At 40.4% G+C, this 26,896-nt stretch overlaps 1 protein-coding gene across 1 annotated transcript in view; it reads right to left on the reverse strand.

Annotated features, from left to right (window-relative positions):
* The window catches only part of LOC116039357 (adhesion G protein-coupled receptor A3), a 204,280-nt gene that overhangs the window by 72,867 nt on the left and 104,517 nt on the right, over positions 1-26,896 (reverse strand). The window lies entirely within an intron of this gene.

Consider the following 26,896-nt stretch of genomic DNA (forward strand, 5'->3'; position numbering starts at 1 on the left):
TTGTAATATGCTCCAAACACTCAGTCAACTTAATGTTTAATGGCGATGGGAGTTTAGTTCAAGAGTACATGGACATTTCGATACTTGAACTAGAGGTCTTCATGGGTCTGCTCAGTTCCTACAGTAACCAAGACCTGACCCAGGATGCAAGTTGGGTGGGTCCAAATTCTACTCAATCTAAATGGTTGTTGATTGGTGGCACGTCCTGCCACAGTTGTGGACTTGAGTCAGATAACTGTAGACTTGCATCATGAATCTGATGACTTGACTTGACAAACCTAACAGACATGCAACTTGACTTCACTTCGACTTTTGAGTCGGTCAAGCATGTAACTGTTCTGCACACAGAGCAGTTGAAAGCGAATTAATCGTTTACTTGGTAAAAAGTTCATGGCAGAGTTCGGCAAAAGCTAAGGGCCGTAGGTTTAGTTTCAACTTTGGGCAGAACAAATATGAAGCTGGGGGCCTGGTGGTCTTTTCCCAGGACATTTTGAGCATCCTGGTGGATTTGTATGCACCAATTTATGGTGGAAATGTCTTTTATTTATGTAAAGGAAAACATTAAATCATTTATCAATATATTTGGGAATTTTGAGCATATTTGAGGAACAAGGACTCAGTTGAACTTTTTGCTATGTGACAATAACTTCTCTGTCAAGCAGGTTTAGGCGACGGAAGAGGAGCAATGACAGCCAGATTTTTGGCTGTAAAAAAAATAACTAGGCTCTCGCCCAATGCGTGATTGCACTTGACGACCAGTCAGTCGTTAATAATACTGGGTTTCAATGTCTTCTCAGTGTACTGGAGCCGAGAGATTCCCAGCCGTCACCACATCACAAAAAACGTGTTTCCAAAGCTGCTTTGTGAAAAAGCACATCAGCAGCCTGTTGCCCGTAAACTTCACCACTGATATTTGGAGTAGAGGTGTTAGCCCAATGTCTCTCATGAGCTTAACGAGCATAAACATGAAGAAAGCGATATACATTATTTAACAACCACAGTGCTGCTCTTTAAATAGCGATTTTTTTTCACAAACAGGCTAAAATGAAAGCTCTGGGTGTGTAGTCTAACTGTTTTAACTGTTATAGTTTGCCACAAGTCTTTAAATTTTGACAAAATCTTGTGAACTTAATGACGTCATCGGACTTTTCGTTCTTCATTCTTTCTAAACTTCACTCAGTATTTTGGTATGAATTATATGATTTATTTTATTGACACTAGCCCGGGGAAATGTCCAGGCCCAGCGACTGAGCTTTGAATAGAAAAAAGGCATGGTACTTTGAATATACTGCTTTGTTCTAATTGACAACAATATAAGAGAAGTCTGTGTGTCTGAAAACACCCTCGTACTCAGTATCAGCAAGTACCCAAATGTAAGTACTTGTACTTCATCTTAAAAAAAATGGTATCTGTGCATCCCTACTTTGTCTTTTGTATAGATTAAACAAACAAGATTTGGATTTCTATACGTTTGGACAGGGCCAGGCTAGCTGTATCCCAATCTTTATACCAAACTAAGCAACCTTCTCCTGGCTCCAGCTTCACACTGAACAGACAGATATGAGAGTGGTATTGATTTTTTCATCTAACTCTGGGCATTTTTCACAAAATGTCAAACCATTTCTTAAAAGCCTACAGATAGTGAGTATTTGATACTCAAAAGATTTCAGTTGAGTTATCCTCTCATTTAAGTGCAATTCTCCCTTTTTGTATAACACAGAGAACATTTAAATGCAGATGTGATGATTTTCACAAGTGAAAGTTATATTTATTAAGAAATTCCTTAAAGTTGTATCTACCAGTTTTTATGTAATGCATGCACTTTTGATGTGTTGGTCCATAGCTGCTGTTTGGTATTCTGTACCAGTTGCCAAGTCTTGGTCATGCTGAGGAATCTAAGACACTTCAACGTGAGCAAGGATAGGAAGGAGGATTTATTGGAGCGCTCTTGTGCCTCAAACGCACATCCCTTTAATCGATCTGTTGAAGCATTACCATAGTCAGCTCACTCTGACTGTTCAGCTTTCCCCCATACCCTTCCATGTTTTGATCAATGAAGGCCTCATTCATAGTCAACCCAACCCCCCCTCCAGCTACAGTTGGACCAGAGCCAATTGACTCATACATGTAGTAAAAAGAGGAGAAGGAGACTTGTATTTCTCAATCAGGACCATCATTCTAACGATCAGGCAGGCAGCAATTTCTCCAGCGCCATGATGGTGATGGCCATCATGGGAATGGCAGTTCTCTTAATAAGATGAAAAAAAAGGTGATGATCGGAGCTTACTATGAGCAAATGAAATCCCCTGGGATCTGCACTCGATTCGTCAGCCATTTAATCTGTTAAACAGGGGTAATAAACTCGTTTCAATCTACTGCCGATTTAGCACGCTGGCAGTGAAACGCTGGCCTGAGCCATGTGGTAATAGAGCTGGACTGTACTAGTGACATGCTAATGTGACTTCAAATAAACATCAAAATACCTAGCTCAATTTCGAAATGCATGGACATGCACTGTGTTGGCAGCATCTCTAATGATTCCCATCCATAAAGTGATGATAAAAATACACCACATGCTACAGTGTTATGACGTTATTGGATGGTAGACAGCTGACAGGAAATCAAGAAATGAGGGGAGAGAGAAATGTGAAACAACATGCAACAAAGGGCCCCCGTCAGACTCAAACCACAGGGTATTGGGATTACACGGTCAGCATCTTCAACCCCACCCCCTATACCTGCTTATTTCTGATCAATCCAAGCCAACACAGAGTCCCCGGGTCCATACAGAAAGGTCAAAAGCGTGATGGAACCTTTTTGTTGTAAGGTGGCAGCGGTGCTAACCACTGAGCGGCATTCATTTAATAATTTAATAAATTTAAGGGACAACACACTGTTAGCATCATAAGTGAGTCATGCAGCTACAGTATACTAGTCAGTAGAGCTGAAACCATTAGTCAAATAATTGATTAGCTGATTGACAGAAAATTAATAATTAATTGTGTTAATTGTTTGCAAAGACTGACTTAACAGATGCGGGCTATTTACAAACAGGGTGCACTTGGGTAAAATCGCAGATTGCCTGCCACATGAGCGAGAAGAGACGAGAGTTGCGCTTTCAATATGCGTTCGTGTGAGGGTCATGGGGAAAGTGGGAGTTCCACCCAAAAAGGTAGGAGGATACGCGTAAAGTGCGCCTAATTATATATTCAGCGGTATTTACAAAGACTGATAGTAAAAGCACGTTTTCCTGTGTGTAAAAATGTACCTTATTCAAAGGCAGCAGTGATCCGAGCAAGGCGAAGGCATAGGCCAAGACGGCGAGCAGACAGGATTTATACCACGAGAATCACTCTTTTCCAATTAAGCGAACCAGAAATCAGCCGACGTTACAGATTAAGCAGCCATGCAAATATTCAATTACTTGACGAAATCAAAGATGACCTGGAACCTCTCACTCAGCGTTCACGTTCCATCCCAGCACACGTTAAACTCCTGGCAACATTACAAATATGGCATCCAATACACTTGGCACAAAAACTAAATAAAATAAACGACTCCATGTCTGTTCCATTTTTGATAAACAATTTTGCGATTATTTAACTATATAACACTCTCTTTAATGACTTTACCCCATCGGTTGGGTTGACATATAAATTTTATAAACATATGTATTAGGGCTGTCAATCGATTAAAAAATGTAATCTAATTAATTACATACTCTGTGATTAATTAATCGAAATTAATCGCATACATAATTAACGGTGCCTGAACTGATACTTTTTAAGAAAGTAAAAAAAGAAAAGAAAAAAAACGGTACTAAACAACAGTTGGTGACATATTGCTAAGGCCATATGGTCAAAATTAAATGATTTAATAATAATGTATAACAATAACTTATTTCACTAGTAAATTGCTGTTGAACGACAAAAACAACCACCAGATGGGAAAAGGACATTTACAATAACTTCAAATGCACCACGACGCTGTAGTTTACCAGTTTCATTGAACGTCTGTGTTGTTTCTCCGATGGCAGCTGGAGATTGTTACATCCTGGTGTTGAATCCTCTACAGTAAAACACAGTCAAACTTTACACCGTTTAGCATTAGCTGTCAGCATTTTAACTGTGTTTAATCCAGCTACTAGCTAGCGGTAGGCTAACATTAGCTGCTGTTGAGTATAGTGTTAACTAGCTAGCAGTAGGCTAACGTTAGCTGCTGTTGAGTATAGTGTTAACTAGCGTCACGTGCAGTGGTGTTTGTGTTGCCTGTATCGTCTTCAGAGCATCAGAGAGAAGCGCAGACATATCAGTGACACCAGATTTCGGTAGCCAGGGTTGGCAGGAAGAAGATTTTTACAAGTAAATGTTCCAGTTAATGATCCAGGCAGCACATTCTCGTCTCCCTCCTTCATTTTACAGTCCAATGGTGGCTAGAACGGCTCCGTGTCAAACGTCAATATGGAATGGATTAATCTGCCTTATTTTTTTAACGCGTTATTTTTTCTCAGATTAATTAATCAAAATGAACGCGTTATTTTGACAGCCCTAATATGTATACATACATAAAGCCAACACAACAGTATCATAACAGACCACACATACCTTCATTCTCTACAGAGATCTCAGCAGTATCTATGCACCTTCCACCTGTTCGGCAACGAGTGTTTGCTGCACCACCTCTTCAATAGCAGTTAGCGTGTCTATTTCTGGTGGACCTTAACCGGTTCTCCTTGATTGTGCCCGGTTGTACGCTACCTTCTCTTTTGTTCTGCGCTTTATGTCTTACCACCGTTTTTTTTACCTCTTCCACTTCTCTCCGTGTAGATGATAACGAGTTGATTTTATTTGTTATGGCAATCCAAATTGAATTTTTTTCCAAGGGTGTGGATGCCCTGTAATATGTTCAGGTTTGTTGTTACTTCATGCACTAATAGGTCAATTTTACCGTCACTAAATTTAAGCTTGCGCTTTCTTTTTCCCGTAGGAAGATCCATGATAGATACATGCAGGCCCATTCTTTGCTCTTTTAGAGGCGCGCTAATTACGCTGGAGTATGCGCTGATTGCCTGGTGGGTGTCAGGTTTGATAAATACTACACAAAATGAGGAAGCACAGCATGTGTTATTACCGAACTCGCATAAACAGACGCAGCGTAAACTGAACTGGTATTAGTAAATCTACCTGTCTGTAACTTAAAAAATAGTTATATGATGAAGATAATTGGGGAACAATTAGATACAAAACAGGATGTCGGCTCGATTATGTTTTTCCCAAGTGATGTACATATTTTTAGGCATTCTAAAATCAAATGGCTTGAAAAATAAGCACGCCCCCAGATCCCCCCCTAGGTTTGGACTGACCCCCGAATGTTTACAATGGCTGGCTCCGGCCCTACTTTTTATTGGTGATCGTAGTCTTAATGTTCTTCAGTTCATTGTTAAGTCCAGATGATTTGAGGTCTACATAAATCTTCTTCGTGTCATTTTAAAGGGTCACATAAAGTACGTGCTACATACTTACGTATACGCCACAATGTGCACCGAGAAGTGATGCTACACTGTTTATCCGTAGCATACAACATAATGCCATAATGTGGGCACTTTTCTATGCTCAATGGGCCATGTGGGTAGTCTGGCTATCACCAGACTAAGCTCAATCTTTTAAGATTGAACATTAGTCTGGGGAGTCTGCTCTGTATTTTCTACTGCACAAGATCAACAGGCATAGTTCAAATGACTCTGTATGCAACTGGATAGTCCTTCAACCAATCAGACCAACGATCCGGGTGACGTAGCAGCGACAGCGGCATCAATGGGTTGCTGCGCTTTGGTGGCCGCCATGTTGAATGTAAACAAAAAGCCGCTTGCCGTCGCTTCTCTATCGTCATCGTGTTAAACCCGCCAATAGCGCGCCAGGTGGATAAGCCAGTTTGTGATTGGTCCCCGCAGATTTGTAACGGAAGCAGGATAGAAAAATTTACAGGTTTCCAGCCTGAGTTGCAGAGCGAAATCAAATCGCCGGCAGATCGGGCTGGGTTTACCCAGTCTACCATGTGGGGTCATCACCTGGGTGTTGCGTCACTGCAATGGTGTCAAAAGAAACGGCTGTTATTTATTCACACATCTGCAAGGACATCACAACTCAGCATTTTCCTGCTCTACAAAGTACTACAAAGGTTAACAGTATTGCAAATATCACAAGGTGGAGCTGCAGTGTCCTACAAAACTGGAATTTCCCATTAAATAGCATTTATTTTGTTGGTGTTGGTGGGACTCTGGTGGGACCTTATAGCACTTAGTTTTGGATCCATTCCATCATTTAATTGACCTCTAGTGAATCTGACACATGTTCCTTCTGTACTCTGTATTTGTCACCAAGCATATGAAAACAAATACAGCATTTTACTTGTCTTTGACCCAGTTCCGAGGTCAGTATCTAAAATGAATGGCTGCCCATATTAATGTCAGTATTAGATATCAACTTATCAGCATTTAACACAGTCAATCAAACCACATCAGTGAAATAAACAGACAGATGATTTGGATGGCACAGAGCTAACACAAGCCAATCTACCCACAGCACACACATCCATCTACAGACCCCCCTTTTGGCCCAGAATAGCATCAGACAAGAGAGCTCACTTTGAAGATTCTGTCTCAAAAAGTGATTTGCTGGGAGCCAGCCATGTTACCCATCGGGGACTTATTAGCCAGTGTCTACAGTGACCACAGAGAGACAGAGACAGAGGGAGGCAGAGAAGTCATTCATCAAAGATTTGTTTTCACCCTGATTAGGAAACAAGCACAGTAATGGTGTTAACAACCCACTGACCTTTGTCTCATCACCCCGTTTAACATGTTTCAGAATGCTACAATCATCCTTGATTCAAGTATTGTAAGCTCGAAAAAAAGGTAGAACAAAGAGATCTGAAGCGATTGTTTTTGATTGATTTTTCTGCTTGTTCCAAGTTGGACCGTGCAATCGATGATTTACCTCTCCAGCTTAGGTTAGGAGGATACAGCCTGCCTCTTTTTCCATCCATTCTTTAACAAATCAACACTCTAGCATGGATCAAGTAAACTGTATAATACTCACTGGTGAATTAATAACACATGTAAAACTGGTCACATCTGTAAAATTGCTAATTAATTACCTATTCAATTATTGTGGAGTAGAGTAATATAAGTAGGCTACAGGGTACAAGACAGTATAAATGTGGAAAACATGGTAACAGTGTGGATATTGCAAATAATTTGATAAATATTTACACAAAAAACATCATATGCAATTATAATGTAATACAAACGTTTTAAAATATTGTATACTTATACACATATACTTAGAAAAAAATGTTATTGAATATTTTCATCTGAGGTTATGGCCATAGCTTTTCAGTGACAGTACAATCAAGGCAAAGCATTGATAACAATGGAAACAATAAGCATAACCGTCATTATAGTGGAAGCCTGGGGTATGAGGGCTGTCACATATACCTGTTTTTACTACAGTAATTACAGTGTACAGTGTATGCAGGCTGTAATGCTGTTGTTGTGCACATAGCAGTAGGTACCCAGTAAGTAATTCATTGGTAGCCATGCAATCTGTAATCTAAAGTTACCCTGAAAACTCCTGTTCTTCAAACAATTATATTTTCAATGGAAATATTTAATTATCTCCAGTCATTGGTAAATTGAAAGGGAAATGTATATTTTAGGGCTAGACGCAAGTCTAAAATATCTCTCTTGCAAACCTTAAGATAGGGCTGGGCAATATATCGATATTATATCGACATCGATATATGCGGCTAGATATCGTTTTAAATTGTGGATATAAGTGTTGTCTTTTCCTGGTTTTAAACGCTGCATTACACTAAAGGGATGTCATTTTCTTAATGACTTCTTATCAAACATCTCATGTGTGTGTCAATTTTTTGTGAAAGCACCAATAGTCAACCCTACAATATAGCCACAATATCGACATTGATGTATTTGGTCAAAAATATCGTTATATTTGATTTTCTCCATATCTCCCAGTTCTACCTTAAGATAGATATTTTTGCACCGATAACCCTGAGAGATTTCAATGAACTCAACAAGACCAACAGCTAAATAAACACCATAATGTATGCATGGACATACAGCATGAAGAGGCACAAGACATACTCCACCTCGACTCTCCTCTCCAGTGTCAGACTGGAGTGGGATTCAGCTGCTGGTTGAGGGAATGGGTGTGTGTGTATGTGTGTGTGTGTGTGTGTGTGTGTGTGTGTGTGGGGGGGGGGGGTGATTTATACCAACAAGCTCATTGCTGCTGTCCCCTCTGTCCTGAGAGAGACACTATCTAGCTCTTTGCCTACGATCCTTTGACCCTGGGCACCACCGCCGGCCATCTCCAGCTCCATCAGACTGAAGAGCCTGCCACGTGCCCCCAGCGACCGCCGCTATGTCACAGCATCTGAGGGATCTCAGGGGTGAGAGATAATTGGTCACTTCATGGCAGTGGGTCTGTCTCAGCCACTCTCTTCAGAAGAGGTTAGCACTGTCATAAAGGCATCATTACAGCGAGAGATTTGACCCAAATAGCTGCACTGAGGCAGATACAAAGATTTGCTCCTTGCTTTGACCTCAGATTAATTTAAAAGTCAGTCTGGCTACTTAATGCTGCTCTATTCAAGCAATATTACTTTAGGTTTCCGTGTCCTTAAAGAGGTTGTTCACCAGATTACCAATAAAAAATCTGTTGATAATGTTTGAGTTTCAACATTTCTTTGTCTGTTCAGCCATGGTGGCTGTCACTGCTCATGTTTCTTTTAGTCAAGCCATTGCTCCTGCTGCTGGAAACGTGTTTCACAACAGTATCACTGTCTGTACCCTAGAGCTGAAACAAATAGTAGCGTAGTAAACGAAATATCACAGAAGTTTAGACTGTTGGTTGGGTAACGGTAACGGTTTCCCTTTTGCAGCCGAGACAGAGAAACATTTGCATTATTATGGAGTCGGTTTTCTGGTGACTTGACCAGTATAAGTCACACTCTCCTTTTAGTTCTGTTTTTGGCTAGTCGCTAACTTAACCTGTCTGCTGTTTGGCACTGAGCAGGTAGTGTACTACAGGTGTATCAGAGCTTTATCTCAGAAAACAGCTGCATGCTGCAGCTGGAAATCAGGTTGATGAGTTGTTCGTCCTCCATCATCGATCCAAAATAGAAGAAAAAAAAAGGCTACAGTACTATGAACTCTTATGGCTTCACTGACATAATTTTACTTCAGAAATTCCTTGTTTTCCATATGGTGAGTCACTTACACACAGTGATGGGAATAACGGTGTTATAAATAACGGCGTTACTTTTTTTCAGTAACGAGTAATCTAATTGATCACTCTTCCCATTTTAATAACGCTGTTACCGTTACTGACAAAAAATGTGGCGCGTTACTATATTTGAAGCTGTTGGCTGAGAGCCAAAGACTTTTTGTTACTGTTCTTCCTTGGTTAGTGGGCAGTGCACGACGCAAGCGCATAAATGCTGACGATTGGCTGAGGTTGAGTAAAATGTCATGGTAAGCCAATCAGAGTTGGGCGGATGTTCGAAAGCAGCATAGTCGGACACACAACGAACAACACAAGCGAGTCAGTCAACGAGAGAGCGACAGGTATGGCGTTATGAAATCAAGGAGAGGGTTAACTTTTCCTGCTACAGATTTTCCACCATGGTCAGAAAACACAGGGGAGACACTTTGTTTCTCTGACTATATGACTCTAGAGTCGCTACTCGCTCGAAAGCTAATCGCTAATTTTTGGTATAGTGCTTAAAAAGCATAATTTAATTTTGCCCAGTTGTGGCCTGTTGAGGTGTTGTGTTATTTGTATCGATCCACTATATAAACATAATATCTACATACATGGCATTTGATTGAAGGCTAGTCTCACTTTGTCCCACAGCAACATTAAAATAGTTTAGATTTATGTACATTGTTTCTGTTAATAATGTATTGTATTAAGTGTCCATTTCATTATAATATTCAGATTTATCATAAATAATTGAACATGCACATGTATTTTAAGTTCCATTAAAGAGGGGTGGAGGTGGGGTCACATTTGAGCATTTAAAAATGTACTTGAAAGTAACGCAATAGTTACTTTCTGAAGTAACTAGTTACTTTCATAATTTGTAACTGAATAACTAATTTAGTTACTTTTTGGAAGAAGTAACTAGTAACTGTAACTAATTACTTTTTAAAAGTAACTTGCCCAACACTGCTTACACATACACAAAAACAACCAAAGTGTAGAGAGGCTGCTCAAAGAGACCATGGTGGTGACTGTGACATGGCTCCCTCAAACAAGCTGCTCAAAAGTGAGCTGCAAACCTACAGCCTCCAGGGAGATTTGTATGAGAAAGGATGCTTGACAGCGGCTAGCACAAGCCAGACTTTAGTTCCACTCCAGGGATGGACCTGCCTTTCGATGTCAGTGTAAATGTAATTTTCACTCAGCTAAAGCACCTCAGGTACCTCCTCGCCTCAGTTCCTGGATTAAGGTGTGAGAATGAGAGTCAGAGAGAGACAGCAACACAGAGACAACATGATAAATGAAATCAGTGTGTGACAATCTGTGGATATACAGTATGAATAAATGCATATGTGCAGGCACGTACGTGTGCATACTTTAGGAGGCTGTATCACCTGTAATGTGTCCCGTGTGACCACAATGCACAGAAAATTCACTGCTTTCCTCCATCCACACAATACGTATACCACTGAGGAACCGAATGTAATATCACATAGCCAATATTTTCACCTTTAGATCTCAAAACCTGTTAAAGCACCACACCAATATGAAAGTTCCATAAACCTAAATATATGGCTGATTTCCAAAAAGGTTACAATATGTATTTTTACTGTTAATTAGTTGTAGGTTTGTCATGATTAACTCGTAGCTGTCAATGAGTTAATCGACTAAAAACATTAACTTGACAACCTAGAAGATGAGTGATATGCCGTCTAAACTGTCAGAAAATGTGCTGGAATTTTGGAAAACAAATCACATCGTATTGTGCTCAATGTGGCAGTCCTGAGAGCTAGCTACCTCGCTTGACTGAGAACACAGTTGGTTCTGTGAAAATACCACCAAGATTTTACTTGGCGGTTTAGCTAGCTATCCAGAGTGTCATGCCAGCAGAACCAGCTAACAGAGGCGATGGTTACACTTGTCTTTTTTAATGTGACTTTTGTCATACGATCATGCCATCATACCCTCCGTGATCGGATCTTGCTCGCATTGGGATCCGATCAGCCAGACCACATGCCGAGGTGGCCTGGCTCACTTTGAGTTCTGATCTCAGTGAGGTGTTGACAACATGTGGGCACAATTAGGACAATGTATTAAATGTAGGTCTTGCGTCATCTTCCCGAAACACGGGTGTTAATCTCCCGAGCAGGAGCAGGGGTAAGAGAGGAGGAAAAGCGCGACTGGAGCACGACTGAGACCTGCTGATTTACGGCACTGTAGTCACTGTGGTAGCTGCTGGTTGGAAATCAGCAGAGTTTTCCCTTAGATACCGCTATAATGCTAGCACAAGCTAGCCAGCCTTGGTTGGCAAGGGGCTACCTAATGCTGAACAGGCGACCAAAATGTTCCAATTGACTTACATAAAGTGAAAACCCACAGTGAGAGGGTCAAAACATGGACAAAACCCTAAAACAAGTTCACGGCTATTTTAATGTGCATTGCTTTGCTAAGCCTCTGTCTTGATTGACAGGTCGCCCTATGTATCTATTTTAAAATAAATGGGACCATACTTTACAAAATGAACATCATGCTGTATTGTAGGAGAAATGAAATTAGTGATTGAGGCCATGAAGTCATTATGAAAATATTTACTGATGTAATAAATCAAGTGAGAAGTATTGTCATTTTCTCATAGACTTGTATACAATCAGACTTTGTTTTCAAACCGGTGGAGTCGCCCCCTGCTGGAAGTTAGATATAATGCAGTATCAAGGCATTTCCATATTGGCTTCACTTTTCACCACTTAAGTTACAGTGCCAACATTGGGGACAAGCAGGACTTTCCAAAAACATCAAAAACAAAAGTCATGAACTTTCTTTTGGCGACATCTGAGGTCGCCCGATGTTCTCCCAGATCCATTCTATATGTTTAAATTCTATAATTTTGTCATCCTCATTGACCTTATTGTAATTTTACTATGTTGGTCGATTCTGTACACGCACATCTATTACATGGCTTTCCATCCAATGAGAGGGATACCTTTTTCCTCTTCTTGAGTCTTCTTCCATTTTTATTTTTTTACACATTAAAGGGTTTTGGGGAGTTTTTTTGTAAAGATAGAGGGTGTTGTATGCTGTAAAGGTTGTAAAGCCCCTTGAGGCAAATTTGTGATTTGTGATATTGGGCTATATAAAAAAAATTGACTTGACTTCTAAGCAACGTTCCCCCTCTTTGGTTGTAAATCCAATTTACTGGTGGATGTGAAATGTTCAAAGATTCCCTGGGCTGGTAAGAGTGGAGATCGGTGAAACCTATTTCATTTTTAGTAGTAACATTTTGTGTTGCTACAAGACAAATGGGTCAGACTGTCTACAGTATTAAGTGCTAGATTATACCATCTTGTTTAATCTAATCCAATTTATGTCCTACAGTAAAGCCTGGAAATTATGCAGCATTCTTTGCTATATAAAATATGTTAAACTTGTTTTGCTATTCATTGACGAAAAAAGGGCATTGGACCGATGCAATTTATAGTGACAGCATTATCTTTTAATCATCTAAATTTAGTTTATTTGCACAAATACCTAATTTATGCAGATTTTGCAGTGATTATAGTCAATGCCAGTAGTTTAAAAACAGTGTTATTAATTATTTTTTGTGAAATATGTGCACGTTTAACGATTAACTGACTGTTGATTGTTAATATATAATATATAATAATAATCGAATCGGAAAGCCCTCAAAATTTGCATCCAGTGTTTTTTTTTTCTTCTACCAGTTTCTGGTACCAGCCATCTTATAATGGGACAGACAGAGAGCCTGTTTGAAATGAGACTTTCATTCTTTTATTCAACAGTGATTTTGAAGCAATGAGATCTTACTTTTTCAATAATGTATTTCGTACGGCTTTTTATAATGTGTTAACTGTACTCTATCTATTACTGAGTGGCTGTTGGACAATATTTCGAATTGTATCTAAATGTTCAAGTTTCTTGATCTAGGCTACATCTCACAGTCTGATCCAATATTGGGATAAACCCCTTAAGATGTATCATCTCGTTTTCAAGGGGGTCCCAACATACATACAATGAAATTACATGATTCTAAAAGGCTCTTTTAAGAGAAAAGCCTGGATTTTATTTGGGGAGAAATAGCAGACATGCTGACATGGTATCAGGAAAACAACTTTAAAAATGAAATAAAATTAAATGACTTGTTGAGATTTTAGTTTTTACAATGCACCAAGGGAGCAATTGGCAGGGTGTGTCCTCACCTCCCCTCCTCATCGAGCAGCAGATATTTAAAGGCCTTTCCATTGACGCGGCAGTGATTGCAGCAGTTCCCTATCTCCACAGCAGAACAACATTCCACCTTATCTCCATGACCTTCCATAGACAGCCCTCAGCCCTCAGTCCAGGGCAGGAGGAGGAGGAAGAGAGAGAGAGAGAGAGAGAGAGAGAGAGAGAGAAAGAGAGAGGTGCACTGGATAACACACAACTGACTCCTCATGCGATCCCAAACACCATTGACCTTTGTTGGCTCCCCATAGGAACTCCAGCCTAGGTCTATATCTACAAGACCTAACCTAACACACTCTGCCATCCATCTCAATCCTCAAGGGCACAATGCATTGCATCTACCTTCTCATTACCAATTGGAGCTCCTTCCAAAACTGCCAATCCAGGCCAAAGTACACTCCAGGACCCAGATACATGCCCCAAACAGCCCACTGTGTGTCAATCAATGATCCCAGGGGATGAGATTCTTGTCAGTGTAACTATAGTAAGATATTCTATCCATATAGTGTCTCTTTGTTGTGGTCTGCTCACTAGCCAGAGGCTCCTGAGAAAGCTAACACTGTGACCTGACGGGTCTTGAATGTTATAATATGTTATAATGGTCTACATTTTTTTTCTGCAATCGCCATCTAATGTATTTACTTTCTGTAATTTCCTGTATTTATAGAAGTTTTCACTTTTTTTCGGAGTCCACCACTCCCAAGCTGGATTCAAACAGCCCTCACACACTGTAGGCATTCACAGGAAACGAGGCTTACGTGTTATCCTGAGTTACTGTTTGTAATTTGATCTCATTGATAACAGCCTTACTGTTTACTATTCACTCTATCTGCTGCTAGTTCACATTAAAAGTTGTTTTTGGCAAAACACAGGATGGCTTTTATTGTGAAGAAGTCACAGGAAACAAATGTATTTGTCACCGTGGTTACCACCGACGGTGAGTGTTCATCTAAAATGCGTTTACAAAACAAGTGAACAGTAATTGTTGGCATTTATTCGTCAGCAGATCATTTCTTATTTTGTCTAGTGAGAAATGGAACAAGGAGCAGCCACAGTTTGTTTAGTTGCACTGTAAACAGACACAGTTGCTTTCCTGTTGTATTTCTGACAAAGTAGCTACTCAAAATGAAATCTGAAATCTTAAAGACTACAGCTTTAAAAGGCATGTTGATTATTGTGAAGATGCAGGTAGGTAATCGAAGATGCTTTAACCTTTACAAACAAATCAAACAATATGCATCAGCTCAGTTTTAGACCTGTGGTTCATATTAGAACACAGATGAAAGAGAGGAAACATGAAAAGAGAGAAACATAAAACTAGGCTAAACCCCACATTCAAGTTGAAAGAGCTGATGGCATTGCATTTGAAATTGAACCTTGTACGATTCTTCATGTGACAAATAAAAGTGATCGATTGATATTTAGGTAAGATGTGGTACCTCCAAGATGAAAACAAAAAACCTACAGCTACACCCCGACTAAGAGGATTTGACCCTGCCCCAAATTTGACCCTGTTTAAAGGGCTAATGCCTTAATTGACCCAAATCAATGAGGAGAACATCAGCGATACTACAGCACCGCCGAGTGATGATAACCAAAGTCCTGCACCTGCAGTGGGAGGAGAGCAGTCTTGAAAATCCCATTCAAATAAGTACTGAATAAGGAAATCTATGAGAAGGCCTGGACTGCATAAGAATGAGGGCATTAGGATAAATATAGAACAAAGATACTTTTTAGAGGACAGATTTTCAAAGCTGGGTAAACTTAAAGTCTGCAAAGAGGACCAACAAAGAGAAGGAATAAAGTTCTTTGTCATACTATATTCTGATGTTTGCCTTCACCTGTATCTAACCCAGTTCATTTGCAGTGCTTAGTCACAATTAGTACTACCCTGTACGGCAAGGGCACACCTTCCACTGTGTGGTTTGTACGGGTGTGTGTGTGTGTGTTATTATGTTAATTGTGTGTTTACCGCTGCGGTGCGATGACAGAATGTAGTGTTTTCCTCTGCTACATTATTCATGGGCTCGAGGAGAGGCTTGGCTCCATGTTTGGCACAGGCTTGTTTTGTTTAGCGTCCCCTGTTACACAGGCCCTATCCACCCCCACTTCTCACATTATAAATTCTTAATCGACGCCCGCACTCGCTCAAAAAACCCAAATCTTGCTGGCTCTTCTACTGCGCCGCAGGCGTTGAGGAGCTGGAAACAAGTTCAGGTGGATCTCCGCTTTGTCCTCACGCTCTGTTTACAGGAACACACAACGCTGATTAATGGAGATAATCAGATAACGGCTTTTAATGAATAAATTATGACTGGCTGGATCGGGAGGAACTGGATTTTCCCTCAGGAGGCAAAAAAAATGTTGAATATCTTCTTAAACACCAGTCTTTGCTTCATATTCAGAAGCCATGATGGTAAAACAATGTGTTGAATGTGTACTTGTGTGAAATACATCCGTGATCCAGTCTGAGTATATTTGTCCTCCAAATTTGTCCCCCTGACTTACACATACACTGACATAAATCAAATCACTATGGAGAGTACATCATCCAGGTCACTCAGGTACAGTAAAACAGTCACTCACCCAGGGCTAGAATAATAATAAAAAAAAGCATTCACCACAACAACAATACTGACAGAGGCTCCAACACAAATTGGGATCTGATATGGTACTGACCAATATAGAAAGAAGTTCACCGTGAACTAAGAGTAGGGAGGAACTGAGCTGAAAATCAATGTGCCAACAAGTTAAAGCCACATCATCTGGAGCCAATTGTCTTAATTGAAAAGCTATCTCGAGTGTGGATAGCTACAAGGCCGTAAAAAAAAAAGCTAGTCTACATCAAGAGTGTTATTGGAGTGCACAGATGTGAGGAGAGCATTGGAGTGGAGCAGGAGAGACGCTGGTTGGTAGGACAGGTGGGCAGGAGGGCAGTGGTGGGTAAAACTGATTTTTATTGAACCATTAAATCCCCAGTGCCAAATGCAATTTGAGGTTTTTTGTCGTTTTGCCACCATTAGCTGCTAACAACCCCCCCGTCGCTCCGGGGCTGACCTGATAAAAATAGAGTGGAGGGACAACGGCGAATCAGAACAACACCGCATTCAATCTATGCAATTATGGTGCCATTAACATTAGCCCATCTGATTCCTTAATGTCAAAGCAAACAGACGCATCGCTCAGGGAGCTTTCCAAATCTCATCAGAGAGGAGACACAGGTGGAGAGCCAAAGCCAAACACCACAGCGTAATATAGTGATGAAGCAACAAGTGAGAGACAGAGTAATAGACAGTGAGGGAGCGATAGGGAGCGATAGTCTTGATGAGAGTGGGCGGGGTGCGTGTTTGTTTGGGATTGTGTGTTTGTGTGCGCGACCATGCATGTGTAAAGCTCAGAGGATAAGTGCACATTGAGCGACAAGGGACAGGCTGCATCACCATAAAATGTAATCTATTAAAGCCTATCCCAGACAAGATCGCTACATCTAAATTCATCTCAGTCTGTCAGGCCCTGTTCTATTCCCAATGCTGCGCCACCATAATGGGATATGACAGTACATGTCCTAAGGAATGAGGAAATAAGAGATCTCCATGTCACATAGCCGTGTCACTTTCATACAGCTGCTTGCCCCATGAAGACACAGAGCAGCTGGGGAAACACTAAACAATGAGCACAGAATTAAAATACCGCATTATGGACTCTCATACATACAGCCTTGCGTACACCAATACCAAAGGTTCATTTTTTGTAGCAATGCTTAGTTCCTACTGCAGTAAGCCAGCTAGCCGGACATGCTAACAATTGTAGCTTACGTTAAGGTAGTCTCGCATTGCCAGACCTTCCTCAACAGTGCTGTGGAAGAAGGTCTGGCTAGTCCACACAGCATTCTGAGATGGGAGAAAAACGTGCTCTGGTTTGTTGACATTTCTTTAAACCAATCACAATTGTTATGGGCGGAAGGAGGCACGGTGCCACTGCATAATAGCCTCGGGAAAGAACTTGTTTTAGTGGAACATGTGTACGTTCAAAGTTCAATGTTTCCAGCGGCATCGGCGCAATCCCAGAAGTGGAACGTGGTGGATATAGACTAATGTTAAGGTGACAAACACACTGGTTAATCCAGTCCTTCCACTTTTGTTCTTGTGTTTTGGTTTTTGGAAAGGCTTAAAAAGACGACACCACCCTCCAAACTCTTGATATGGTGAGTATTGATCCTTTAGCCACTGCTCTAACAACTTACCTCAGATATATAAGCAACCTGTACCTGTATATTAATATTTCTTCCAGCACCATTTTCACTTTTGCATTGCTCTATTTCCTTACTGGTTTACAATTCTCATAGATCGGTTTGTTTAAATGTGTATATACACTTACTTTATACACAGACATATATCTGTACATAGTCACATTTTATGTTTACCTCATTCAGCTTTGTTTTCCTTGTTTTTAGCCATATGTCTGTTTATGTGTATGTACCTTGAAAGTAACAAAAGCCAGAGTCAAATTTCCTGTATGTTTTCACACTTACTTGGCCATTAAAGCTCATTCGGATTCTGCTTTAACATGTCAAGCAGTCAAAACCTTGACAAGCCTGCCATGTCTAGTTACGCTAAGCTATGATTGTCGAATCGATCAATTACTTACTTACTACTGGTGCGTACAATGTTATCATAACTGATTGAAATTATGTTTGGAACTGGAATTATCCTTTAAAGCAGCTACAAAGAGTTTTAACTGGTTATGAAAAATTCTCAATTTAATACTGATGCCTCTATATTACCTACATAAGCAAATGGGACCATCAGCGAGAATCTTTCTATTTCTATATAGTTATTGTTAATTCCTTACCCATTTTTGATTTCCCGCAAAATTAGAAAAAACTATTTATAGCCCACTGACCAGAAGAGCTTTTGTTTACATTTTCCTATGCAAAGTTTCGCAGTGAGCACATTAGCCAGGTTTTTACCTCAGCATCAGGAGATTTTGGGTGTTATATGGTGTTATGGCCAATATTGGGGCAGGATCAGTGGAGAGAAAAAGAAAATTATTGACCAAAGACCAACAACAACAACAAAAAGCTAAAAGAGACAGTGATAGAGCCCTGGCCAAAACACAAGTCAACCTTGGTTGGTCATTCAACAGATGAAGAGAATTGCGGGATTGAAAAGTATACAAAACCAATCCTGATATGGCCCTCTTCCTCCTAGACAGGTATGTAATAGGTCTAATAATGCAAATGGCTGTGAACACTCCATGGATGTAAAAGGTCACTGGCTTATAACGTAAACTTTTATGTTGGACTTGCTACTGAGCTATATCTTGAAATGACTAAGGCTGTATTCAACTAAAGAAAATCTTGGTTGACTGAAACTCTACCTACTCTTCAACCAATCGATTGGGAAAAACATCTGCAAGTTATTTCTAGATACACTTAATTGTCCACAGTGTACTTAGTGCACTCTACCTGGTAGCATTGTGTCCATCAGGGGTTTTTAGCGTGCTCCCAGATGGGTGTTTTCAGAAGAGCGCCTAGCATTTTCAGCTGGGAAAAAATGCTTTGGTGGAAAGACAACCTTATGAAAGTAACACTAGAGCATATTGAACAACACTAGAACAAGAGCATATTGACCAATCGACCTGGAGACGTCAGCCCTAGACATAACATTACTAGGGAATATTGATGACTTTAGCTTTCTCAACAAATTGACTATTACTGAGCAACCAAATCTGTTAGTAGTAGGCTTACATGTAACCTAGGTGTATGAACAACAAAGTTGACTTTGTTTCACCATGATTATATTATAGTTATTAATCTTACATAGCCACAAATAGATACATTACCTAATCACTATGCATCCTGCAAACAGCTGTATTTAAAAAGGAAAGATAGGAATAAAAATAATTTCCGTGTTTCTTTCACTCGCATCCAAAACCAATGCTAGCCAGATCAAGATCTTCGCGAGACGAGGCGCTGGTGCTCATGGAAACACTACCGCTTTTGACCACAGGGGTCACCAAAATAAACACAAAATGAAAGTTCTTTGTAGTTGCTTTCAGTCTCCTCTGACTTCTGTTTCCTTGTCAGAGACCACACATATCATGGAGATGCACCTCTACTTACATAATCACCCAGGTCTCATCAAATGTCCCCCTCAAACTGGAAGTACAACTGCAAAGAAAGCTGTTATCTAAAAGAGCAGCAGGCAGGAGCCTTCTTTTTCTTTTTTTTCCATCATCCTTCACTGCTCACCTTCTCCCCTTCCTATCGCCCTCTTTCAATGCATCCCGCTCAGTCAATCTGCCAGGCTCATAGTGCCTTGAAACAATGCACCAATCATTGCGCAGGGAGCGGGCTCGTGGCTCATCTCCGGCTGTAGTCCGGTGGGATTGGCTGCTGCCTCGTGCTCCGGGCTTTCCAGACAACAGCCGGATCCTCGGACCACTGTGCGGCTGCCAGGAGCAAAGAGCTCTAATGATCGCCCACTGCCACTGAAGCAGAGCCAGGGACACACAGGCACGGAAAGACATGGAAAATCCACAGTGCTTACGGGGACAGAGGAAGGGGGTGGGGGTAATATTTCTGTATTTTTCAGAAGTGTGTTAAAGGCTAATTATATATCCATCTGTCATCCACAATAATCTTCCTATTTAAATTCATATGGAGAAGATATTTATAAGAAGGGTATGCCCTTCAGAATCTTACTTGTGAAGAGTGTGTTCTGTGTTAATGTATTGCCGGTCCAGGTTTAAACAGCATCTTGGCATATGTGGTAGTAATGGCAACCTGAGCTTTCTCAAGGATAAAAAACATTTTAAATTCACTTTCTCTCCCGCCTTCAATCATGCTTTATTTATGGCTACCTCTGTCTCTATCTCTTACCCTGTCTCTTCCTCTCAGTCCTCCACATGTATAATTACCCTCACCTTTTCTCTGCCTTTCAGTGTCTTCGCTCTATACGCCATAATTTTCTCCGCCTGATGCACTCTCCTTCCTCTCCACCACATGGCTCCTCTTTTCTCTACGCTGTCACCTGCTTTTTGTCTAAGCAAGGGGAGGCTTTTAGTACCTTATCAAACTCTCATGAATTATGAACGTCCACTGTCCAGTGGCCTGAACAGAAACACATCTCACTGTCTGCCTGCCTCTCGGCTGAAGCAGCTCAGAGAGGAGAGGTACTGCAATCCAGTCAAAAAACACCTTGTTCTGTAGACCTTTGGGATGAATTATTTAAACTGTTGTGACCTCCACTCGCCCCTCAAACTTGTGTGCAACGCACGCAGATTATGGAATTATTTTTGTGCTTTAAATTCCAAGCAAAACTTTTCAAGTATCAAACAAAAATAACTAACTCAAGTGCTTCTAAACTCTATGTTGGCAATTCTGGCACAAACCTCTTGCGTGGGCGGGTCTTACTAATGTGTTTTTGAGTACGTTTGAGTGACAACTCAGGGCCTGCCTGCCCTGACGTTTCAGTGCAGCTAACATTTGAGACTTTGGAGGACACACAAACCACTTAGTGATCATGAAAGCTAGATAAATGTTCCTAGACTGCAAAGGCTTTATTAAAAATGTTTTTTTTTTTTAAATTCAAACACATTTTATCATCTAATAAGGTACTTCAAGCTTTACAATAAGAATTAGATTAGCCAATGGGGACGCACCCCTGTAAGACCCGCCCACGCAAGAGGTTTGTGCAAAGCCGGTCTACAGAAAGCCTTTCCACTCCCTATTCAGCCCCATTGTATCAAATTTGGTTGCAGTTCCACCAGAGTTCCACTGGGGGTGATCACGGTCCAGTGCAAAATGGGAATGGGAACTAGATGGCTAAATTTGTGTCTTTCGCCTGATTGTCGTTGAGAAATCTCAGTCTCAGAGTACTTATGTCCTTTCGATTTCTTACAGGTTGAGTCGTTGTTGCCCATAACATGCTAGCATTCTGCTAATGAATGCTGATTGGTCAGTGAAGGACTGATTACGATCGGAGATCCCGCTTGACGACATCAGTGAATATTTCGGCGTGGTCTTTAAAACATTAGCAAACCTCTTTCTAGCACGTGTATTGACAGGGAGAGTCTAACCTGTCAGCTGTGTTGTCGATGCCTCGAGAGAAAAAAGGAAGTGACTCAGAGCTTGCCGTAAAGCAGTATCTCTGGCTGTATATGTGTATGATGTAATTGACATTTTAAAAGGCTTTTTAGAACAAACAAAAAAAAAGCTAACACCCAGCAGTGTGTATTTTCTTAGCCTCTCCTTTCGAATGCAACATTCAAATTACTAGACAAAAAATTATGTCCTGAGAAAAGTGGAATTTGAGGGGTATAGTTCCATAGATTCCCATTCATTCTGCAATGGCCTGTGAGCACCCCCTATTTGGAACTCTGGTGGAACTGCAACCAGTTCAGAAGCCGGAAGTAACGAGAGAGTGCAACTTCTTCCCTTATTAGAAATTCTTTGGTTTGTGCCAGAATTGCAAACAAAGAGTATGGAAGCACAAACGAGAAAGCTGGGAGCGCAACTGCAAACGTGATGGAGAGAGCAAAAGACCTGATCATTGAGAAAGAAGCAGAGGGAACTGTAAACAAAAGGACATATTATCAAACGAATAAAAGACCAATATTTTAGGACTACAGAAATGTTTTGTTTGCAAGTTTTAAGCTTCACCTTTAAGGTGACATTTTTTTTTTTTTTGCTTGAGTTAGTGATTTTTGTTTGATACTTGAGAAGTTTTGCTTGGAATTAAAGGCACAAAAATAATCCCATAGAGCAGATCACCCATCCGCCGGCCAAACCTCAACCCAAACACACCATGGGTACTGTCACAAGAGAAGCCCTGTCAGCACTAAAGTACAGGCTGCAGACTGACTCCAGGGCAAACTTTACTTTGGACTGGACAGCGATTCAACTGGGATCAAAATGTGTGAGTTGCAGTTTGTAAGCATTACTTTGTCATTGTATAATTATTAGGGGTGCAAATCGATTGGCACCTCACAATTCGATTCGATTCCGATTCAGAGGCCAACGATTCGATTCTAAACCGATTATCGATGCATCTCAATGCAAGAATTTTTTTATGTACATTTCCATGCGTGATTTTTAAAAATATACACAGAAATCTGAGTTTGCTACAGAGGCTCAGTCATGTTTAAAGGTGGATAATTGGCTTCTTAGAACATGAAACATGAGGTGGTCAGATGTCATGTGATAAAGTAAATGAACAGCCATGTGTTTTGCCTAATTATTTTATGTATGTCTTATTAGATCATGTGTATATATACAAAATCTTATTTTTTTTCTTCCTTTTGGCCATTTTTGTGTGTTTTTTTTTCTGCACTCTTGCCTAAACTCTAGGTTGCTGTCCATTATCCCATCCTCTTTCAGTCACTCTGTTTTCTGATTTGTACTTGTCTGGAGACTTTAACATAAAAAGCAACCCATTTAAAAAAAAAAAAAAAAAAAGAAATTGATTATTAACTTATCAGAATCGATAATCGAGTTCTAGAGAGAATCGTGATGCATCTAAGAATCGATTATTTTTCCCACCCCTAATAATTATGCACTTTTTTTCACAAACATTGCTCTAGCAACTCATTAATTTAAGAGATGTTCAACTTTAATGGTTGCATGAGTCTTAAACATGTTTAACATAATTTTAAAACAATATAATCATTGTTAACAATTGAGTGCAGTATGACTGCATGACTGATGTAGCCTACTACTCTACCCGTGTTTAACAACATTTCTCTATCACATAGTCCATACATGAACTGATTTTAATATTAAAATTGTTTTTAGGGCAGGCTTCCAGGGATGACAGAAAATTTCATGGAAATTCCTTCCAATTTTTTAAAAACATTTCATTCTTAGACAAACGAGGTAAGGAGCTCTCATGATGGCAATGTTAGCCAGTCAGACTGAACTATCCCAACCGCTTTTGGATGGATTGCCGTGAAATTTGGTACACACATCCTATGTTCATGAATTTAGTGATCCTGTGACTTTTCATTTAGGGCCACAGGCAGGTGGAACATTTGTGGTTAAGAGTGAAATGTCTCGACTGGAACCATCATCAGGTCAAAATAATGTTTGCCTAATACTTTGATTTATGACCAAAATACCTGCAAAACTGACACGCTCATCAACCTCAGTTGTATTTTGTGTTTAGTGTTAGCAAATAGAAGCATGCTACTGTAGCTAAAAGCTAAGTCGGTAACCATGGTGAACATTGGCTTTGAAACATCAGCATACTACCACTGCCACTGAGTGCATGTTGCCATGCTGACGTTAGTATTTAGCTCAAAGCACTGCTGTGCCTAGGTATTGGCAGGGGTGTGTATTGCGTCAACCATGTGTATGCGCACATGCATTTCCATCCTCATGCACAAGAGATGTAGTGCTTGAAGCAGTTTTGATTATTGGATTAATTAGATTTTTGCATTTTTTGGGTGTTTTTTTGGGGAATCTTAATGGTTGAATAAGTTGCTTTGGATAAAAGTGTCAGCTAATCATGTAATGTAAAAGAGAATTGGATTTCCAAAGGTTAAATACATTTTATTTTTTGTTTGTTGCGGAGGCTAATCATCCCAGTACAAAATGGGTTTTAATGTTTTTTTTTAGCCATGCCTTTAATTTTATTTTAGCACTGTATTATGGAAGAATAGTGTATATCACAAGCACAATGAAAAATCAAGCACATTGAGTGTGCATGCTGCCTTTTTTGCATGGACTTAATTTTGTCACTTTTTCATTAGAAGCACGTGTTATACGTGTTCTGCATGGTCAGATTCATTAGAAAATCCGGTGGACTGCTTTGGCAGCTGTGAGGGCTGTAGCTAACTTTGAAAACACTGACGTCATGTATTCGTGGAATTTTATAAGCCAATTCCAATTATTTTTAGACTGAATACATCTATCTATAATATATACTGTGTATATATATATATATATATATTTTTTTTTTTTTTACCACAAAGGTAAAAAACTGTATTTCCCAACCAGAATTTCATCCTGGCAATGTGAGGAAGGCTGTCAGCTACCTTATGTCATCAGGCGGTGGCAGAACAATATGGCTGGAAGCAGCGTGAATGCAAAGTAAGTCTGCTAACGAGATGAGCTGAGCTGCTGGCAAATACATACAGATGATCCCCCGTCTTAGGATTGGAGTCGGGTGCTGTGCATAGAAAGAGTTGAGAGCTCCAGTATGGATTAGTGGGGCTGGGAGTTGCTTATGCTCTTCAGGAAAACACAGAGTGGCGCCACACTGGATTACACAGCTGGGGAAAAGGTTACACACTTCAATGGGCGTGAGAGAGGGATGAACAGGAAGAACAAGCTCACGGCAGCAAAGATAATTACAGAAGTCAACGTTTCCTCTTTCTGACAGTACAGTCAGACAGGGGTTCCTGTGTAGACTGCATGGGAATGGAACACAGGCTCTGTTTACTTGGAGAAATTAACCATTTCCTGGTCATTACTTTGCAATGTTTCTGTACTTGTGTCACCAAGACAAATTCTGGTGTATGTGTTGTAATTTGGTAATAAGTGTGCATCAGATTCTGCTTTTAATTAGCAGTGAAAAAGAAGTTAATCACAGTGGCCTGTTGTTTGACATCGAATGTGATCTGGAGTGTTAGCAGATATTGTAGACCATAGCAGTGCAATTATACTCTTAATGAGCATGGATAATGTAGTAATATCATACCTGCCATAATAGATGTGGTCAAGACCACATGAGTGGAATCTGACTCATGTTAGACCGAAACAAAGTCTAGTCTTTGACCAGGGTCGGGCATGTGATTATGTATCTGTAATTAAACGCCAGTCAATATGATATTGAGGAAAATAATGGATAAATTCATTTTTCTACTGGTCAACAAGTCCCATGAAAAAACCCAAACCAATAAGTAATGCCTGATGCAGTATGTTTTAGTCCTCTCTGCCATAGAGCTCCATTGTTGTCCTATTAAAAAGACATTAATGAGCACAATGTGAATTACCATGAAAACACACACACACACACACACACACACACACACACACACACACACACATTCATTATTGAGTCAATCCCACATGCTGTAAATGTGTGCTAGTATGCCTGAATTGCAGCTGCAAATAGTCCCCAACAAATACAATACAGTATTTACTGCTGTTTGAGTAATGTTTGTTAAAAACTACAGTGCCCAGCTGTTTTAGGAAATTATTTAGCCTCAATAAAATCAAACTATATAGTTGTGATCCAACTTTAAAGATTTAAACCTTCAATGGGAATGGATGGGCTGGGAGCTGAGAGACAGACTGGCTGGAGAGACTAATTTAATTTTGGTTTGGGTCTTTTCATGGAATATCTTGACAAAAAGAAAAACATTGCTAGCCTTTGAATCAGAGAGAGCACATTTTTTTTTACTATGCACTAAATTATATAACTAAATGTAAACTACTTATCGTAAATTACGCCCAATCTTTTATGCAATTTAGGGTGCTTTCCAGGGCTGGACTGGCCATCTGGCATACCGGGCATTTTCCCGGTGGGCCGACGCACTTTTGGGCCGAATCGCCGATATAAATAGCCCGCGCCGGCCCATAAAGAACTCACAGCGGCCCATTGGTTAATTTTCTTTATTGGCACTGGCCTGACCCAATCGAATCCAGGAACCCCCTTCCCCACTCCGGGCTGCAAATTTACGAATCCCACTATGGCCACGCCTCCCGGCCCTGAGACACGAGCTGCAATAGTTATGCTGGAAGTTTAGCATCCACGTTAAAATGGATAAACGACCACCAAAGTGCAAGGGAGGTGCAGAGAAATTATGATGATGATGAAACTGACGAAAATGATTAAGAATCTACAGGCGGATTCCTCAAAATGTGCCAACATTTCTGACATGTTTGGGGCTGTAGTAGCTGCTTCAACATCAGCATTACCTGAAGCCGAGGAGGAGGAGAGGTGGCTGGCAATACAGAGAAGCAGAAACAACATAATGACAGGGAAGAAGCCGAGGAGTGACCATGACAGGGCCATGGGAGCGAGTGAGGAAAAGATGGAAGAGAGAGTAGTTGACGACGTGGTAAGGAGTAGGCACATCATTAACAGGGACTCTCAGGAATGGAGGGAGACTGTGTGTGTGTGTGTGTGTGTGTGTGTGTTATGTGCGCCTCACGTCATAACAACAACAAGCAGTTTGGCTGTAACATTAAAGTTAGTGGCTGTCAGGTAACCTAACTGCTTAAGCTTACAGTGAATATGCTAGCGGTTGGCCTGTTGGGTAGCTGAAAACTCTGTGTGATCTATAAAATCAGTGTTGATACAAGCATTGGTGTTCCTTGAATTGCTTAATTAGCTTCTCTTGTATTGGTGCTCTTCTCCAGG

This window comes from Sander lucioperca, chromosome 15 (genome assembly GCF_008315115.2).
Source record: "Sander lucioperca isolate FBNREF2018 chromosome 15, SLUC_FBN_1.2, whole genome shotgun sequence".
Lineage (NCBI taxonomy): Eukaryota > Metazoa > Chordata > Actinopteri > Perciformes > Percidae > Sander > Sander lucioperca.